Genomic DNA, 22,174 nt, shown 5'->3' with positions numbered 1-22,174 from the left:
TCACTTTTCATTTGTTGAGTTTATGTGCAGGGACAAAGTGATGATCAAGATGAAGATGATCTTGTAGTTTAGGATGTATTTTATTTACTTGAAATTTTTCTTTTTCTTTTTCTATTTAAGCAATCTTTGTAATGTGGTGTAATATTTATTTATTTACCTCATGGATATTGTAAAGACAATGTAAATTGTGTGATGATCAATAAAGCTCAAGGTTTTATCTAATGAGCTTTATTTATTATGTGCATTATTTATAATTTATATTTTAATTATTTACTTAGTGAATTTCCTTACAATTAAATTGTGAGATATTTGTTTTATGTTTGAATTTGAAATTCAAATTCAACCATGAGTTGAATTAAATCATGCAACTTAACTTTGTGATGCAAACTCTCCCCTCTCTTCTCAAAACCTTAAAATATTTAGGTGAGATGCAAGTTTGTCGCACTCTCGAAACCCTAACCCTGTAAGGTGTCGAGAGAGAAACTTGTCCCCCTACAATGCAGTTTTTGTTTAAAAGCGCGAAATTTCTCCAGAATTTGCAATGCAATGCACATCCCTTTCTAAATTCTACCCCTCAATCGTCTCTAAACCTGGGACATTACAGTCGAATATCGAAGATTTCTCCGAGTTCCGAGAACATTTGGATGCTTTTGATGATATCGACGATTTTGATGATATCATAGATAGAGGAGTTGATGATTTGGATGATATCGCATAGGAGTCGATGATTTTGATGATGTCCCGAAGGAGTCGATGATTCAGATGATGTCCCGAAGGAGTCGATGATTTGGATGATGTTCCGGAGGAGTCGATGATTTGGATGATGTCACAGAGGAGTCGATAATTTTTATCGGGTTCGCGTCCAGTGCTCCCGATGGAAGTAGCCCCCGAGTCTAGGCACGGATGCTTGCAACCGTGTGTAGACTCAAGTCGAGCAACCCGATGTTATAGTTTTCTTCAGATGCCGGTGGCAAATATTTGTTGAGCAAACCTTGATGCTCTTCCTTTTGGCATCGATATTATGATGCATTTGTATGAAAGTTATCGGGAGCAATTTCTTTGATTGATCAGCTCATGTTGTAGGTTTGATGAACCTGTCATATTTGCAACTTTGTTTCAACTGATGAAGTATGTTTTGGCGACAGCCCCCAAACGAATCGAAGGAACTATGCCTGCCGTCGACTCCGTCGCTCTTTAGTACTTCTGTAGTTTAAAGTACCGGCATGGGTCTTTTTGTAAGTTGTATTGTGTCCATCAACTGCAGCACTCGATAATTTATCTGAGGCTTGGATGGATTTTTAGTATATCGATAACCATAGCTCCCGGTGGAAGTATTAATTAATTATCAATATTGTAATAATTCATATCGATAAGCATAGCTTCCGGTGGGAGTATTAATTCATTATCAATATTGTAATAATTCATATCGATAATCATAGCTCTCGGTGGGAGTATTAATTAGTTATCAATATTGTAATAATTCATATCGATAACCATAGCTCCCGGTGGGAGTATTAATTAGTTATCAATATTGTAATAATTCATATCGATAACCATAGCTCCCGGTGGGAGTATTAATTAGTTATCAATATTGTAATAATTCATATCGATAACCATAGCTCTCGGTGGGAGTATTAATTAGTTATCACTATTGTAATAATTCATATCGATAACCATAGCTCCCGGTGGGAGTATTAATTAATTATCGATACTGTAATAATTCCTTGCAGCCCCCAAGTAATTCCAGTGCTTCCGATGGGAGTACATCGAGTCAATATTATATAAGATGATACTCATTGAATATTCCAGACGATGAGTCCACTTACCCGAGAGTGCACTGGGTCATTTTATGTAAAATGATATCCACTGATAACTTGATGACGAAGCCATTGACCCGGGAGTTCATCGGGAAAGATATATCCAGAGCCGAAGAAAATAGATCCATTAATAACCAGAGATAATGAATCCATTGACCCGAGAGTACATCGGGAGAAGATATATCCAGAGCCGAAGAAAATAGATCCATTAATAACCAGAGATAACGAAGCCATTGACCCGGGATTACATCGGGAGAAGATATATCCAGAGCCGAAGAAAATAAATCCATTGATAACCATAGATGATGAAGCCATTAGCTCGGCTGTGACGAGGCCAATATGGAAGCATGTCGCATCGTGGACGCCATCGAAGTAATTTGCGCAATCAGAAATAGTCGATGTAACAGGCGCAGTCGAATTAGTTGCGCGGCCAAAGATAGTCCATGTGGCGGGCGTTGTCGAAATAGTTGCACCACCAAAGATAGTCCATGCGACGGGCGCAGTTGAAATAGTTGCACCACCAAAGATAGTCCATGTGGCGGAAGCAGTCAAAATAGTTGCGCACCAAAGATAGTCCATGCGGTCGGGCGCAGTCGAAATAGTTGCGCCACCAAAGATAGTCCATGCGGCGCCTAGCTGACATGGCCGATGAAGAGGACGCAGTTGATATGTCCAATCCGCCACGGGCGAGCATCCGAATATGTCGAGTTCGCAATGTCGGGTTCAAGACATGTAAGCCCCGAGTGCAACCAGTGCGCAATGGCGAGCGAGGTCAAACGAGCAGAGCAATCAAAGCTTTGTTTCAATATGCATCTATATTGCGGCGCAAAAACTGCGCGCAAATAATAGTACGAGCCGACAAATATTTAGCGAAATAAATTTTACATAATTGGAAATATAGCACCTAGTCCTTGTTTCAGAAGGCAAATGCGGAGTTGGTTTTTATTCGGCTGGCGGCCGAGTCTCTGGCGACTCGTCGGTTCAGTATAATGCTGGCTCGGGTAAAATCCGTCTTGTCGTTGTCTTCATCTTTGAAAAATCATGTACACTCGTATGTACAGGCCTTCACTTTAGCTAGCTGATCAGCTGATCGATGCTTCTTCTTTTATTTGGCAGGAACGAGTCCCAAAACTTTATGTGTGGCAAGCGCCACTATTCCATCGTTGACACCAGGGATGGAAACGCACGTCCGCCCAGACTTAATTCGGTTTTGGTAATAAAGGTGTGCTTACTTGATTTCATTCCACGTATGCTCTAGTAGCTAGCTTTGCTTTAAAGAAACAACTCCTTCCCGTGTGTGTTGATTACTGCTCTTCCTTTCCTGTATCGGCAAAATAGCGTCCACATAGCAGACCAAAAGTAGGAGTTGTCAAGTTTGTTTTTTTCATCAGATCGCGATGTTTCGCCGGATGCAAATATTCCAGCATGAACTGCTCGGCAGTCCATCCGCTCCAAGACACGCCATCCACGGACAAAGATTGCTAGAAAACCAAACCGGGTGAAGAAAAAATCTGCCCGATGCCAGCGCAGTCGAACATGATGGGGCCTTCGTGCTAGCTCCCGAAGAGTCTTGACGACGCTGAAGATGACGGCGTTTGTTGATGATGTAGAGGAATCCCACCCGGATAACGAAATCCGGTCGCTGCGCTTCCCACAGACAACGCCAATTGACGAGGCGGTTCCTCGGCAATGCCCACCATGAGGGGCTTGAGTTTTAGAGAAAGGTGACGATGGAAGTTCCGGGAGCGAGAGAAGACACGACGCACCCAGGTTCACGTCCCCGCGATGGAGGATCGCTACGTCCTGCTAGCAATCCACTATATGAATATATGTGTACCGGGGGCCGCCATAGGCGGAGTTGTTGTATCTAGTCTAGTTCTAATCTGCGGGTTGCGATGTCTAGGCGTATTGCCCTATGTTTTATGTTTCTGAATCTTTCCTAAGGGGTGCCCCTGCCTGGCTTTATATATCAGCCAAGTTAGGGTTTACAAGAGTCCTAGTAGGATTCGTATTGGAGTCTTCTTTCCTTGTAGTCCAAGTTGATAACGTGTGCAGGTCTAGCTTGTCGAGTCCTTGTGCTGGTCCATCTTGATAATCTGCACCGGGTATGGCAATGTCGAGTACCAGAAGGGTTATGCCCACATCAGGCTCTCTCTATAATTGAGTTGAGTTCCTGCCTTCTACAAATATAAGGCACTCCTTTAGTGTGTCCTCAAGAAAAAGGTATTTATATAGAACGACATGCTCTTGTTTGCTTTGGGTCGTGCGCAGTCGCGCTTCTTGCCCTGGACCAGGATACTGCTCATACAATAGGTCATGTACTCATGTGTAAGGTTTCTTAAATAACTCTTCATTTTCCTCCAGATAGAAACCTCGTTTGCTACTTAACGGTGGTAATGTTGAAGTTTTGAACCTTATTGGTTCAATCCTGAAGTGTATGTAGCAGTTCCGCGGTTGTGGAGTAAGTAGTCAAGTAGTTATGTAGTCAAGGGGACCTGTTGTCTCCTCTCCTCTTTGTGTTGGCCATTGATCCACTTCATCACATTCTTCGGAAGGCCACCGAACAAGGGCTTCTCCATAAGTTGAGGGGGAGGGCTCCCACGGTTCGCACCTCTATTTATGCCGACTACGCCACTATTTTTATGGTTCCCAACAAGGATGACATCAACTACCTTTCTACCACCTTGCAACACTTTGGAGATGTAACCGTTTTTGTCACTAATTGCGCAAAAAGTCAAGTGGCGGCAATTGGATGTACGTGAAGGGATTCGTTGCATAGAAAACAAAAATTTTCCTACCGCGAGAACGCAATCCAAGCCAAGATGCAATCTAGAAGACGGGAGCAACGAGGGGATGATCGAGACTCACCCTTGAAGAGATTCCAAAGCCTACAAGATGAGGCTCTTGTTGCTGCGGTAGACGTTCACTTGCCGCTTGCAAAAGTGCGTAGAAGATCTTGATCACGGCGCCACGAACGGGCAGCACCTCCGTACTCGGTCACACGTTCGGTTGTTGATGAAGACGATGTCCACCTCCCCGTTCCAGCGGGCAGCGAAAGTAGTAGCTCCTCTTGAATCCGACAGCACGACGGCGTGGTGTCGGTGGCGGTGGAGAATCCCGACGGAGCTTCGCTAAGCGTGCGGGGAAGAAGGAGGAGTGGGGCGGCTAGGGTTTGGGGAGAGGGGGTGGCCGGCCTCCAAGGGGTGCGGCCAAGGTGGTGGCTTTGGTGTGGCCAGCTCCCTCCCCTATGCCCCTCATTATATAGGTGGAACCCCAAGTGTTGGACTACAAGTCTTCGAATAAGACCCGAACCCAAAACCTTCCATGTTGTAGGGAAACCTACCCAAGGTGGGACTCCCACCCAAGTGGGATTCCCACCCTTCCATGTGGGGGTGGCCGCCCCTTGGGGGGAGTCCACCTTGGACTTTCCCCTCTAGGGTTGGCCGGCCATGGGTGGTGGAGTCCCTCCGGGACTCCGCCTTCCAAAGTGATTTCTTCCGGACTTTTCTAGAACCTTCTAGAACCTTCCATAAATGCACCGGATCATTTTCAAACATATAAAATGACTTCCTATATATGAATCTTATTCTCCGGACCATTCCGGAACTCCTCGTGATGTCCGGGATCTCATCCGGGACTCCGAACAAATATTCGAACTCCATTCCATATTCAATTTCTACCATTTCAACATCCAACTTTAAGTGTGTCACCCTACGGTTCGCGAACTATGCGGACATGGTTGAGTACTCACTCCGACCAATAACCAATAGCGGGATCTGGAGATCCATAATGGCTCCCACATATTCAACGATGACTTTAGTGATCGAATGAACCATTCACATACGATACCAATTCCCTTTGTCACGCGATATTTTACTTGTCCGAGGTTTGATCATCGGTATCACACTATACCTTGTTCAACCTCGTCTCCCGACAAGTACTCTTTACTCGTACCGTGGTATGTGGTCTCTTATGAACTTATTCATATGCTTGCAAGACATTAGACGACATTCCACCGAGAGGGCCCAGAGTATATCTATCCGTCATCGGGATGGACAAATCCCACTCGTTGATCCATATGCCTCAACTCATACTTTCCGGATACTTAATCCCACCTTTATAACCACCCATTTACGCAGTGGTGTTTGATGTAATCAAAGTACCTTTCCGGTATAAGTGATTTACATGATCTCATGGTCATAAGGACTAGGTAACTATGTATCGAAAGCTTATAGCAAATAACTTAATGACGTGATCTTATGCTACGCTTATTTGGGTGTGTCCATTACATCATTCATATTAATGATATAACCTTGTTATTAATAACATCCAATGTTCATGATTATGAAACTAATCATCTATTAATCAACAAGCTAGTTAAGAGGCTTACTAGGGACTCTTTGTTGTTTACATATCACACATGTATCAATGTTTCGGTTAATACAATTATAGCATGGTATATAAACATTATCATAAACACAAAGATATATAATAACCATTTATTATTGCCTCTTGGGCATATCTCCAACAGTCTCCCACTTGCACTAGAGTCAATAATCTAGTTTACATATGTAAAGATATAACACCTTAGTCTTCTGGTGTTTTATCATGTTTTGCTCATGGGAGAGGTTTTAGTCAACGGTTCTGACACACTCAGAAACGTATGTATTTTGCAATTCATTTGCGTCTTCACGCATCACACATTTTCCAAATGAGTCGGCATTAAATATGTTTGGTCTTCTAGTGGAACCTTAATTCCGCGGTCTGAAATATGTCACTAATATTGTCACATACACCAAGTTCTCAAAGAACTTCTTGACTCAACATCCTCAATCATTGTCAAAAACAATGACATACTCTGCCTTCTTTTGTAGAATCCGTCACAATATTTAGAACTCTTCTAAATCTAGCATTGTGCTACCTTTTTAATAACACTTAGCCTAATTGAGATTGAAATTTATTTTTATATATGACCAAACTAATATCGGTGCAACACTTTACAACGATTTTGTTTGTCATTACCCATATAAAACTATATATATATCCTTGGTTCTTCTAAAGCACACATGGATATTCTTACTGTTTGTCCAATGATCATCACATGAATCATTCTGGTATATGCTCCTAACCTTTTAGAGCACAGGACATCTGATTTTGTACATATTATTCGTGATCTAAAATCACTCATGTGTTTTTACTCATCGAGTGTCAAATACACTCAAGTCTTGTTAAACCTTCGTATGAAAAGAACACCTTCTTAATATTTCTATATTGAACTACTTCAATATCCATTCTATGTACTTTGACTTAAACTTATTATGTGTTTCAATCTATCTTCATAGATCTTGACACTAAATATGTTTTAGTCCATATCCTTTCATTGAAGTTAATTCTCAATGAAACCTTTTAATCAAGTATATAATTACACCATTTATAATCAACGATATGTCAGCTACATAAAGTATTACAAATATGTCTCAGCGCTCCCACTTAATTTCTTGCAAATGCAAGCACCTTTGTCGTTTCTGATGAAATCAAAACTCTTTGACTATTTCAACCGGTGAAGATTCCAACTCCGCAATACTCACTTCATCCAATTGAAGTTCGTATTCCTATCTAGTATTCTACGGACTAGCAAAACTCTTGGTTGTATCTTGTATACACCTTTAATACACACTTCTGTTAAGTAATATATTTTGCCATCCTACTAGCATATCTCATAAAGAAATATGTAGCGATTACTAGAATAATCCACATAGACTATAAGCATTGCTACGGAAGATCTAATCTTCACGTAGTCAACTCTTTGAACTTTGTCGTAAACAACTTTTCGACAAGTCGTGCTTATTTAAGGATATTTCATCCAAGTCCATCAATTTCATAGATTCATTTACTTTCAAAAAGTATTCACCTATCTTGGATTTCATGGCGCATAGCCATTTTAACGGAGTCGGGGCCCATCATAACTTCTTTGTATGTAGTTGGTTTATCATTGTTCAAAAACAATCCTTTGTTCACAAATCATTTATTTGATCACAAAGTAAACCAAACCTACAAGGTTCAATAGGTACTTCGATCTCCATGGCTAAAACACTTTGTAGTCATGGGAGTCATGATTGTCGTAGCCGCTCCGAACCTATTTCCGATGTTGCGCTACTCTGATCATTATGCTCAGGTTCATAAACCTTATCAATTTCTATTGTCCTCCCACTCAAATACTTCGCTAGAAAACAATTTCTTGGAAATAAGCAAGTAATATTAACAAACACTTTTGTCTTTTACTTCATAGTGGAAAGAATTCCCAATCAATTCTTTGGGATAACCAACAAAGATATTTATCCGATTTTGGTTGTAAACTCATTTACTTATGCTATGCATACCAAAATTTAAGAAAGGACTATTAGGGTTCATACCCATGCCATAACTCGTATGGTGTCATTTCAATGGATCATGATGATGCTCTATTTAGTGTAAAAGCGGTAGTCTCTAAAGCACAATCCACAAAAATTATAATGGCGTCATTTCATCATTAATCCAACAAGGTTTGGATACATCTCTTGGATACTCTATCATCATTATGATACTCCAAGAAATGTGAGTTGTAGAACAATTTCATAACTCTCTTAGATGTTCACTAAAAATCGTAATTCAAATATTTCCAATATGATCCAATCATAGATATTTGACTTTTTCTATTACGATGATTTCCACCTCATGCTGAAATTTATTTGAATCCTTTCAAAAGTTTCAAACTTCTTCCTTATCGAATATATACATATATACTCAATTCATTGTTGGAAGTTTTCATGAAGTAGAAGAATCTCCCGCACACAACTATGCCCGATGAACCACATACATCATCATGTATTTTTCCACTAAGTTAGTTGCCCGTTCAACTCTTGGCCTATGAACGGTATTTTAGTCATTCTCTTTAGAAAAGATTTGCAAGCGTCAAACAATTCAAAAATCAAATGACTCCAAAAAATCCATTTGCATGGAGTTCCTTCATGCGTTCCTCTCTAACATGACCTAAATGGCAGTTCCACAAATAAGTGGAATTCAAATCATTTGCATTATGGCATTTTAGCGTCAGTGTTTATGTATGTGTGTTTTCACCATTAAGATTTATAATAACTTATCCATCGTACATGGAGTAATGTCATAATTTGAACAACTCATTGTTTTCATTTGACCAGAGCAAAATAACAATTATTAAGTTCTTTATTATAAATTCTAAGGGCTAGATAGAATGCCAACGACGAACATAATAACACTTTATTTTTGTTCTAGACGTGCATTTCTATCATATTCTTTGTCGATCACTTAGGCCATTGTATTCTTGTATTGCGTTGTTTTGTATGACACTTCATACCAACCAATATGGTACTAATACCCAAGAATTTCATTGTGTGATCAAACTAGGAATACAATCATAACATGTATATCTTTTATATACACCTGAGCTAGACTTTCTAGTCTTTTCTTTTCTTCCTGCCAAAATATCTTTTGTAGTTTCTGTTTTAGCTTTCCTCATTATTCAGAAAAACACTTCAACATCAATAACTTCTAGGTTTGTTGGTCAAATACCAATAACCTTGAGGTTCTGAAGTTGATCATCATATGACAAGTGTTGCAGATTTCACTATTAGTAACTTTGTAATATGATGAACAATTTCACTCATAATTTTATCCATCAATTCATGACGACTTTCCAAGACCATGTCTGTACATGCTAGGCTTGTAAAGTTTAACCTCAGTATTCGCATGTGCAAATCTGGTTTGCGCCCGTTGTATGCACACGTAGAATCTATACCTTAGTATTCGAAACTACGAGTCTTAGCAACGGTGCACACTAAGGACGATCACTTCATGGATATACGAATATCGTTAGTGCCCCAATAGTTGGAGGATTGAGACGCCTTGCGTCTTCAACCTTCGTACATTCCCATAAAACTTATGAGTTTATGTAGTCTCACCAAATTATATTCTATCACCTTGCAACTAGGTCTTAGATATCACATATATCTCATACCTTGATTATTTCTGAAAACTATATTTTCAGCTCCTTACTTTCCAAACAGATTTGAACTTCAAGTTTCACGGAGACAAGATAACTTTAGGTACTAATTGAAACCATAGCTCTTTGAATCAACAATGTGAGGTTTACTAAAAATTTGCAATAGGACTTAATCATTTCTTGATTCTTTAACTATACGGTACCAGTCCGCAAAGTTTCTTGTCAGACTTAACAGTATATCTATCTCAATAAACAAGACTAGCGTTTGGTAGAAAAACGGATGCCAATACTACAAATTAATTCAAAATACTACTCAGACTATGTTTATGATAATTAGTTCATGTTTCAATCTAATTACTAATGAACTCCCACTTAATACAACATCCCTCATAGTTGTTAAGTGGTACACGATCCACATCCACTACACCAAAACCGATCATCACGTGAGATGATGTAGCTTCAATGGTGAACATCAACATGTTGATCATATCATCCATATGACTCGTGTTCAACCTTTCGGTTTCCGTTGTCCCGAGGCCATGTCCGTACATGCTAGGCTCGTCAAGCAAACCCAAGTATTCCGCGTGTGCAACATGGCTTACACCCGTTGTATGTGAACGTTGAGTCTATCACATCCGATCATCACGAGATGCTTCGAAACGACGAACTATATCAACGGTGCATACGAGGGGAGAACACTTTGTTATCTTGATATTAATGTGAGGGATCATCTTATAATGCTACCGTCGCGTTCTAAGCAAAATAAGATGCATAAAGGATTAACATCACATGCAATTCATATGTGATATGATATGGCCCTTTAGTCTTTGCGCCTTTGATCTTCATCTCCAAAGCACGGACATGATCTCCATCATCAACGGGCATGATCTCCATCATCGTCGGCGTAGCGTCAAGGTCCATGGCGCCGTCTTCATGATTGTTCTCCATGTAGCAACTATTACAACTACTTTGATAATACTACTCAACATGAAATTTAAAGACAACCATAAGGCTCCTGCCGGTTGCCACAATACAATAATGATCATCTCATACATATTCATCATCACATCATGGCCATATCACATCACCAAACCCCGCAAAAACAAGTTAGACGTCTCTAATTTGGTTTGCATATTTTACGTGGTTTAGGGTTTTCGAGTAAGATCTAATCTACCTACGAACATGAACCACAACGGTGATACTAGTGTTGTCAATAGAAGAGTAATTTGAATCTTCTCTATAGTAGGAGAGACAGACACCCGCAAAGCCACTTATGCAATACAAGTTGCATGTCGAGCGTGGAGCAAATCTCATGAACGCGGTCATGTAAAGTTAGCCCGAGCCGCTTCATCCCACTATGCCACAAAGATGCAAAGTACTCAAACTAAAGACAACATAAGCATCAACGCCCACAAAACCATTGTGTTCTACTCGTGCAACCATCTATGCATAGACACGGCTCTGATACCACTGAAGGGATTCGTTGCATAGAAAACAAAAATTTTCCTACCGCGAGAACGCAATCCAAGCCAAGATGCAATCTAGAAGACGGGAGCAACGAGGGGATGATCGAGACTCACCCTTGAAGAGATTCCAAAGCCTACAAGATGAGGCTCTTGTTGCTGCGGTAGACGTTCACTTGCCGCTTGCAAAAGCGCGTAGAAGATCTTGATCACGGCGCCACGAACGGGCAGCACCTCCGTACTCGGTCACACGTTCGGTTGTTGATGAAGACGACGTCCACCTCCCCGTTCCAGCCGGGCAGCGGAAGTAGTAGCTCCTCTTGAATCCGACAACACGACGGCGTGGTGTCGGTGGCGGTGGAGAATCCCGGCGGAGCTTCGCTAAGCGTGCGGGGAAGAAGGAGGAGTGGGCGGCTAGGGTTTGGGGAGAGGGGGTGGCCGGCCTCCAAGGGGTGCGGCCAAGGTGGTGGCTTTGGTGTGGCCAGCTCCCTCCCCTATGCCCCTCATTATATAGGTGGAACCCCAAGTGTTGGACTACAAGTCTTCGAATAAGACCCGAACCCAAAACCTTCCATGTTGTAGGGAAACCTACCCAAGGTGGGACTCCCACCCAAGTGGGATTCCCACCCTTCCATGTGGGGGTTTGGCCGGCCCCTTTGGGGGGAGTCCACCTTGGACTTTCCCCTCTAGGGTTGGCCGGCCATGGGTGGTGGAGTCCCTCCGGGACTCCGCCTTCCAAAGTGATTTCTTCCGGACTTTTCTAGAACCTTCTAGAACCTTCCATAAATGCACCGGATCATTTTCAAACATATAAAATGACTTCCTATATATGAATCTTATTCTCCGGACCATTCCGGAACTCCTCGTGATGTCCGGGATCTCATCCGGGACTCGAACAAATATTCGAACTCCATTCCATATTCAATTTCTACCATTTCAACATCCAACTTTAAGTGTGTCACCCTACGGTTCGCGAACTATGCGGACATGGTTGAGTACTCACTCCGACCAATAACCAATAGCGGGATCCGGAGATCCATAATGGCTCCCACATATTCAACGATGACTTTAGTGATCGAATGAACCATTCACATACGATACCAATTCCCTTTGTCACACGATATTTTACTTGTCCGAGGTTTGATCATCGGTATCACACTATACCTTGTTCAACCTCGTCTCCCGACAAGTACTCTTTACTCGTACCGTGGTATGTGGTCTCTTATGAACTTATTCATATGCTTGCAAGACATTAGACGACATTCCACCGAGAGGGCCCGGAGTATATCTATCCGTCATCGGGATGGACAAATCCCATCGTTGATCCATATGCCTCAACTCATACTTTCCGGATACTTAATCCTACCTTTATAACCACCCATTTACGCGAGTGGCGTTTGATGTAATCAAAGTACCTTTCCGGTATAAGTGATTTACATGATCTCATGGTCATAAGGACTAGGTAACTATGTATCGAAAGCTTATAGCAAATAACTTAATGACGTGATCTTATGCTACGCTTATTTGGGTGTGTCCATTACATCATTCATATTAATGATATAACCTTGTTATTAATAACATCCAATGTTCATGATTATGAAACTAATCATCTATTAATCAACAAGCTAGTTAAGAGGCTTACTAGGGACTCTTTGTTGTTTACATATCACACATGTATCAATGTTTCGGTTAATACAATTATAGCATGGTATATAAACATTATCATAAACACAAAGATATATAATAACCATTTATTATTGCCTCTTGGGCATATCTCCAACAGTACGGACCTTGATCTCAATGACATCCTTCAAGCCTTTTCGGCTTCCCGTACAAGCTTACCAATGAAGTACCTCGGACTTCCTCTTTCGATCACTAGGCTAAAAAGGATACACTTCCAACCGTTAGAAGATAAAGTGGCCGCCAAGCTATTGCCATGGATTGGGAAACATGTCACCATGGCCGGCCGGTCCACCCTTGTGAAGTCCGTACTCACTAGCATTGTCATCTACTACATTACCGTCCTCAATGTGCTGGTGGAGGTGCTCGTGAAAATTGATAGCATTTGAAGAACCTTTCTTTGGGCGGCAAGTGATAAAGTCACCGGAGGAAAATGCAAAGTTAGTTGGGATATGGTGTGTAAGCCCAAGGAATATGGAGGTCTTGGGATTCTAAACCTTGCTAAATTCGCTTCGGCTCTTCGCATGAGATGGCTTTGGCATGAATGTACTGATGAGGCAAGACCGTGGGTTGGCCTTGGAAACCCATGCAACAACCAAGATAAAGAGCTATTCGCCGCCGCGACAAAGATCTCCATTAGAAATGGAAAGAAGGCACTTTTTTGGGAGGACCCTTGGCTTGATGGGAAAAGAACGAAAGAAATCTCACCTCTCGTCTACAAAATCTCACAAGGAAAAAGGTGTTCCGGTAGCAAGGCTTTGGATGACAATTTTTGGATCTCTAAGATCGACACCAATGATGGTCTAACACTTGAGCACATCACGCAATTTGCAACCCTTTGGGAAATGATTCAACCGGTGCAATTGAAATTTAACACCCCGGATTCCATCTCTTGGAAGCTCACCAATAGCGGATACTACTCCTCCAAATCGGCATACAATATGCAATTCTTGGGTCACACGAAATCATCTTTGCCTTCCCTTGTTTGGAAACCTTGGGATCCACCTAAATGCAAAACATTTGCGTGGTTGATTATCCCAAATAGAGTTTGGACGACGGATAGGCTCCAAAAGAGGGGATGGCCAAATTGTGGAAGGTGCAGGCTTTGCAACCAAGTTCATGAATCCGCCTCCCATTTGCTCTTCAAGTGTCGTTTCACCATTAGAGTTTGGTCAAGTGTGAGAAGTTGGTTAGGGCTACGTGATGTTGACCCAAGTGCTTGGCATTCTAGAAGAAATGTCAAAGAATGGTGGATGGAGGAGATCCGTAAGCAAAGGAAAGGTAGAAAGGCCATGGCTTCTCTTGCTATGTTGATATCATGGAAAATATGGAAGGAACGAAATGCACGTGGTTTCCGAAATATAGCTTCCACTGCGGACATGGTAATAACAAATATCAAAGATGAGGTTGCTACGTGGAGTATGGCGGGAGCGAAAACATTGAGTAATGTAATTCCGCGAGAGTAGGTGTTCGGTTTTTTGGCTTGGCCTTTTGGCCAAGTATGGGAATGTAAAACTCTAAAACTTCTTCTTTATCAATGAAAATGGCAAGTATTTTGCCTTGTTTCAAAAAAATCTCCTTAAAACAGCTTCACATTTGTTTGAAGAATTAGTTTGGTGTTATATTTTTCTACACCCTGCTAGATTAATAATTTGTTTGCCTTCCATGCCCATGTTGCATCCAAATACCATGGTCACTGGTTGGTTTGGTTTTGGTTTGGTTCGAAAGAATGGATGGTTTATGTGGTTTGGCTGTGTTCTTGATGAAGAACAACTATGAATAGCTGCACATCTGCTCCTTTGTTTCTTGCTGAATGTGTTATGGTAGATGGATGTGGCTTCTCCAGCTGGATCTACCTATTTGTAGCAGTTTGTACTGCTGCATATGCTTGACACACAAGCTTGTGCAATTTTGGTGACTAAGCCAGAGGTGTGTGGCTGTTGAGCATGCAGAGCTCCTTGTGAGCTATGTGTGTGCTTTGGTTGAAACATGAACCCATCATTGGCTCCACCATGGCCTGGTTGATGTTTATCTCACTTTGGCATTGATTTTGGAACTGACTAGTGGCATTGCCACTTGTTTTATCCAATTCTGTTTTGGTCTATTTGATGTTTGCAGGTTCAAGACTTCAAATGTTACAGAAACAAGAAGATCCAATACTTGTAGTTTAGGATTTTAGTTATAGATCAAATTGTAATCTTATTTTATTTCTTTTATTGTATTACCAATTCTTGTATATAAAGGATATTGTAAAGACAATGTATGTGAGTGATGTGATCAATAAAGCTCAAGGTTTTCCTTATGAGCTTCTGATTATTATTTGAAATGCATTAATGAAATATTTTGTATAAGTGTTGTATGGTTTTGTATTATGAATTATGAATTCATTTGTATATTGATTACTTATATAATTTCTATATTTGAAATTCAAATTTGAAATGCTAATTCAAATCCTTCTCCAAAACCCTAACGTTTAAAAGAGGCCATGTCGAAGTTCATAGCACTCTATTCACTCTAACCCTAATATCAACGAGAGAGAAATCTCGATCACTCTTAGGTTTTATGCAATTAAGTGCGAAAATTTCTCCCGTTTTACGATGCAATGCACAACCCTTTTCTAAATCTACCCCTTGTTTGTCCTAAGTTCTAGGATGTTACGGTTATTAAACTTGGTAAGATTTGACTTTTGCCTAAATTTTTAAGCATTATTCATAGGAAGAATAGAAGTAGCATGAGATGTACTACCTCCATTCCAAGGCTTAAGGCCTATATTTTTTCAGAAAGTCAAACTATGTTAAGTTTGACTAAGTTTTTATAAAAAATAATTAACATGAAAGTATAAAATCAATATTATTAGATAGATAATGAAAAATATTTTTATATGGTATCTACAAAATATCATATTTGTTTATAAATTCTTCTAAAAGTATGATCAAATTTCACTTCGTTTGACTTTCTGAAAAAATATAAGCCTTAATCTTTGGAATGGAGGTAGTATGTCATAAAAGCTATACTATTGGAAACCGCAAAGTGCGCATTACCCTGATAAACCGGTATGGATGAATTATCACAATGCAAATATTCCATTCTTTTGAATCAAGTTAAGTGACGCAACTTTATCTAAATATTAAAATATATATAGATACATCCATATGTAGATAAAACAACATCAATTAATTTGAACTAATGTGGTACAATAAAAGTAAAATAGGTTGGCGATTAACCCTATGATAAATTTAACCGTGCAACAAATCATAAACTTACACCCAACACGAGATGGACAAAGCCAGGCGATAGGAGGTCCATAACATACCTGTCAGACATTTAACCTTTTTCTTGTTAGTTGTGTGGATGATGACGTGCCCATATATCAAATATTTTTGAGTTGTTGTAGCCGGACCATGAGATTATGACATTAACGTCGACACGGAACATACTACCTTCGTTTCAAAATATAAAATGATTTGCACTTTAGGACAGAGATAATATATAACAACGTTGGCCACGACGTAGGCATCAAAATATCAAAATAATAAGTCGCTAGCTTTCTAACGTATTGTACTACTACTGGCCAATAGCCGCCATCATTTCCGAAAATCATGTATAACTTATCAGAAGAAATACATTAAGTCAACGCCTTAAATGAATATGACTTATGCGACAAAAAGTCAAGGCAGCACCTTAAGTGGACACGTATGCTAGGATTAGCACATCATAAGTCGTCCTAAGCTTCTCCGATCCTAGACTAAAGTTGGGCATGGGCAGCCCTGCTCGGCCCGAAAATCCCGGGCTGGGTTGGGTCAGGCATGCATGTTGGGCTGGTCTTGGCCCGATTTTTTTTAGCCTGAACACCAGATCAGGCCGGGCTTGGGCTTACATACGAGCAATTTAGACAATGATCGGGCAAAGCCACCTGGGCTCGACCGGGCTTGCTTATATGGGTTGCGCTTGGACCTAATTTACAGGACAAACAGGCAGGCGAGGCCGGGCTTGGGCTTGACTTTTTAGCACATGGTTTTTTCAGGCCGGGCCGAAGCCTGACCCAGTTTTACACATGTGTATTATTCTCTTAGATTATAAGAGAATGGAGCAAAATTAGTGTCGAAGGAGAGAGAAGACATGCATGAGCTTCGGCCAATCAATACAAAATTTTCTGCTTGTGATTACATAATTATTATAGTGCATGGATTCATACTAGCATCACCTAAGATTGATGTATAATCGAAAAACATGCTTTTATAATAAGAAAAAATCTAGACTAAAACAAGTAGTTCTCATCCTATTTGCAAGGAGAAGGAGAAAATTGTTCGTTGTAAACTATATTTTACGAGTTAGCTCTTCAACCACTTTGCTCAAGTATGCTTTAAGGGTACCAATGATTTATTAGAAAAAAGTCCACAGTCGGCACATAGATCCCCATGTCAACCAATAGCATGCGGCATGTACTATATGTTTGTCACCGCATCCTCCCCATACTAACTGTACAATTTGTATTCCTTTGGAATCCATGCGAAAATTCCGTACCTAAGAGGCAAGGATAGGGAAATTCGAATGATAAAGAAAACACATCTATCACAACCTAGGAGCAACAAACACACCACGATAGATGATGCGGACACATACTGATACGCGTGAAGCACACGTCCGTTGGGAACCCCAAGTGGAAGGTATGATGCGTATAGAAGCAAGTTTCTCTCAGTATGAAACCAAGGTTATCGAACCAGTAGTAGCCAAGAAGCACGTGAAGGTTGTTGGTGGAGGAGTGTAGTGCGGCGCAACACCAGTGAAACCAGCGCCAACGTGGAACCTGCACAACACAATCAAGATACTTTGCCCCAACGTAACAGTGATGTTGTCAATCTCACCGGCTTGCTGAAAACAAAGGATTAAACGTATCGAGTGGAAGATGGTGTTTGTTTGCAAAGAACAGTAAAGAACAATGATTGCAATAGAATATATTCAAATATAAAAGAATGGACCGGGGTCCATGATGTCTACGTTCCCCCTCCTTTCCTGTAGACAGTGTTGGGCCTCCAAGTGCAGAGGTTTGTAGAACAGCAGCAAGTTTTCCCTTAAGTGGATCACCCAAGGTTTATCGAACTCAGGGAGGAAGAGGTCAAAGATATCCCTCTCATGCAACCCCGCAACCACAAAGCAAGAAGTCTCTTGTGTCCCCAACACACCAAATAGGTGCACTAGTTCGGCGAAGAGATAGTGAAATACAGGTGGTATGAATATATATGAGCAGTAGCAACGGTGCCAGAAAATAGCTTACTAGCGTGCAGTTGATGGTAGTAATATTGTAGGAAGTAAACAAGCAGTAGTAACGCAGCAGTAGTAACGTAGTAAAACAGTAAACAAGCAGCGATAGCAGTATTTAGGAACAAGGCCTAGGGAATAGACTTTCACTAGTGGACACTCTCAACATTGATCACATAACGGAATAGATAAATGCATACTCTACACTTTTGTTGGATGATGAACACATTGCGTAGGATTACACGAACCCTCAATGCCGGAGTTAACAAGCTCCACAATAATGCTCATGTTTAAGTAACCTTAAGTGTAAGATAGATCAAAACGACTAAACCAAGTACTAGCATAGCATGCACACTGTCACCTTCATGCATATGTAGGAGGAATAGATCACATCAATATTATCATAGCAATAGTTAACTTCGCAATCTACAAGAGATCATGATCATAGCATAAACCAAGTACTAACACGGTGCACGCACTGTCACCTTTGCACACATGCAGGAGGAATAAAACTACTTTAATAACACATCACTAGAGTAGCACATAGATAAATTGTGATACAAAACTCATATGAATCTCAATCATGTAAGGCAGCTCATGAGATCATTGTATTGAAGTACATAGGAGAGAGATGAACCACATAGCTACCGGTACAGCCCCGAGCCTCGATGGAGAACTACTCCCTCCTCATGGGAGCAGCAGCGGTGATGAAGATGGCGGTGGAGATGGCAGCGGTGTCGATGGAGAAGCCTTCCGGGGGCACTTCCCCGCTCCGGCAGGGTGCCGGAACAGAGACTCCTGTCCCCCAGATCTTGGCTTCGCGATGGCGGCGGCTCTGGAACTTTTCTCGTATCGTGGCTTCCTCCCTAAGGGTTTTCGATGCAGGGGCTTTATATAGGCGAAGAGGCGGCGTCAGAAGGTCGAAGAGGCGGCCAGGGGGTAAGGCGGCGCGGGCCAACCCTAGGCCGCGCCGGCCACCCTCCTGGTGGGCCTGTGGCCCCCCTCTGGTCCTTCCCGGGTGTTCTGGAAGCTTCGTGGAAAAATAGGAACACTGGGCGTTGATTTCGTCCAATTCCGAGAATATTTCGTTACTAGGATTTCGAAACCAAAAACAGCAGAAAACGAGAACTGGCACTTCGGCATCTTGTTAATAGGTTAGTTCCAGAAAACGCACAAATATGACATAAAGTGTGCATAAAACATGTAGGTATCATCAATAAAGTAGCATGGAACATAAGAAATTATCGATACGTCGGAGACGTATCAGCATCCCCAAGCTTAGTTCTGCTCGTCCCGAGCAGGTAAAACGATAACAAAGATAATTTCTTAAGTGACATGCCATCATAAACTTGATCATATTGTAAACATATGTAATGAATGCAGCGATCAAAACAATGGTAATGACATGAGTAAACAACTCGAATCATAAAGCAAAGACTTTTCATGAATAGTACTTCAAGACAAGCATCAACAAGTCTTGCATAAGAGTTAACTCATAAAGCAATAAATCAAAGTAAAGGTGTTGAAGCAACACATAGGAAGATTAAGTTTCAGCGGTTGCTTTCAACTTATAACATGTATATCTCATGGATATTGTCAACATAAAGTAATATAACAAGTGCAATATGCAAGTATGTAGGAATCAATGCACAGTTCACACAAGTGTTTGCTTCTTAAGGTGGAAGGAGATAGGTAAACCGACTCAACAATAAAAGTAAAAGAATGGTCCTTCAATGAGGAAAGCATCGATTGCTGTATTTGTGCTAGAGCTTTTATTTTGAAAACATGAAACAATTTTGTCAACGGTAGTAATAAAGCATATGAGTTATGAAAATTATATCTTACAAGTTGCAAGCCTCACGCATAGTATACTAATAGTGCCCGCACCTCGTCCTACTTATCTTGGACTACCGGATCTTCGCATGCCATGTTTCAACCAAGTGTCACAAAGGGGTACCTCCATGCCGCCTGTACAAAGGTCTAAGGAGAATGCTCGCATTTCGGATTTCTCGCTTTTGATTATTCTCAACTTAGACATCCATACCGGGACAACATGGACAACAGATAATGGACTCCTCTTAAATGCATAAGCATGTAGCAAAGTTATTATTCTCATATGAGATTGAGGATATATGTCCAAAACTGAAACTTCCACCATGGTTCATGGCTTTAGTTAGCGGCCCAATGTTCTTCTCTAACAATTTTGCATGCTCCAACCACTAAAATGATAGACCTTCGGACAAGACGGACATGCATAGCAACTCACATGATATTCAACAATAGTTGATGGCGTTCCCCTGAAGCATGGTTATCGCGCAACAAGCAACTTAATAAAATATAAAGTGCATAAGTACATATTCAATACTACGATAGTTTTTAAGGCTATTTTGTCCCATGAGCTATATATTGCATAGGTGGATGATGGAATTTTAAAGGTAGCACTCAAGCAATTTACTTTGGAATGGCGGAGAAATACCATGTAGTAGGTAGGTATGGTGGACACAAATGGCATAGTGGTTGGCTCAAGGATTTTGGATGCATGAGAAGTATTCCCTCTCGATACAAGGTTTAGGCTAGCAAGGTTATTTGAAGCAAACTCAAGGATGAACCGGTGCAGCAAAACTCACATAAAAGACATATTGTAAACATTATAAGACTCTACACCGTCTTCCTTGTTGTTCAAAACTCAATACTAGAATTATCTAGACCTTAGAGAGACCAATTATGCAAACCAAATTTTAGCAAGCTCTATGTATTTCTTCATTAATGGGTGCAAAGTATATGATGCAAGAGCTTAAACATGAGCACAACAATTGCCAAGTATCACATTATCCAAGACATTTTACCAATTACTACATGTAGCATTTTTCAATTCCAACCATATAACAATTTAACGAAGAGGAAACTTCGCCATGAATATTATGAGCTAAGAACACATGTGTTCATACGAACCAGCGGAGCGTGTCTCTCTCCCACACAAGGATGAACTTATTCAGAGAACTAAGATAACAAAACAAAAGCTAAAATAAAAGCACACAGACGCTCCAAGTAAAGTACATAAGATGTGACTGAATAAAAATATAGTTTCACTAGAAGAAACCTGATAAGTTGTCGATGAAGAAGGGGATGCCTTGGGCATCCCCAAGCTTAGATGCTTGGGTCTTCTTGAAATATGCAGGGATGAACCACCGGGGCATCCCCAAGCTTAGACCTTTCACTCTTCTCGATCACATTATATCACCCTCTTCTATTGACCCTTGAAAACTTCCTTCACACCAAACTTCAAGCAAACTCATTAGAGGGTTAGTGCATAATCAAAATTCACATGTTCAGAGGTGACACAATCATTCTTAACACTTCTGGACATTGCACAAAACTTCTGAAAGTTAATGGAACAAAGAAACCCATTCAACAAAGCAAAAGCGGCAATGCGAAATAAAAGGCAGAATCTGTCAAAAACAGAACAGTCCGTAAAGACGAATTTTAAGATGGCACCAGACTTGCTCAAATGGAAAAACTCAAAACTAATGAAAGTTGCGTACATATCTGAGGATCACGCTCGTAAATTGGCAGATTTTTTCGTATTTTCTACAGAGAACTGTGCCCAGATTCGTGACAGACAGCAATGCTGTTTCTGCGCAGCGATCCCAAATATAACATCAACTTTAACATAGAAACTTTACTTGGCACAAAAACATGATAAGGAGAGGTTGCTACAGTAGTAAACAACTTCCAAGACACAAATATAAGACAAAGTACTGTAGCAAAATAACACATGGGTTATCTCCCAAGAAGTTCTTTCTTTATAGCCGTTAAGATGGGCTCAGCAGTTTTAATGATGCACTCGCAAGAAATAGAAGTTGAAGCAAAAGAGAGCATCAAGAGGCAAATTCAAAACACATTTAAGTCTAACATGCTTCCTATGAAAAGGAATCTTG

Source organism: Lolium rigidum, chromosome 3 (genome assembly GCF_022539505.1).
Source record: "Lolium rigidum isolate FL_2022 chromosome 3, APGP_CSIRO_Lrig_0.1, whole genome shotgun sequence".
Lineage (NCBI taxonomy): Eukaryota > Viridiplantae > Streptophyta > Magnoliopsida > Poales > Poaceae > Lolium > Lolium rigidum.
This window is presented reverse-complemented; position numbering follows the sequence as displayed.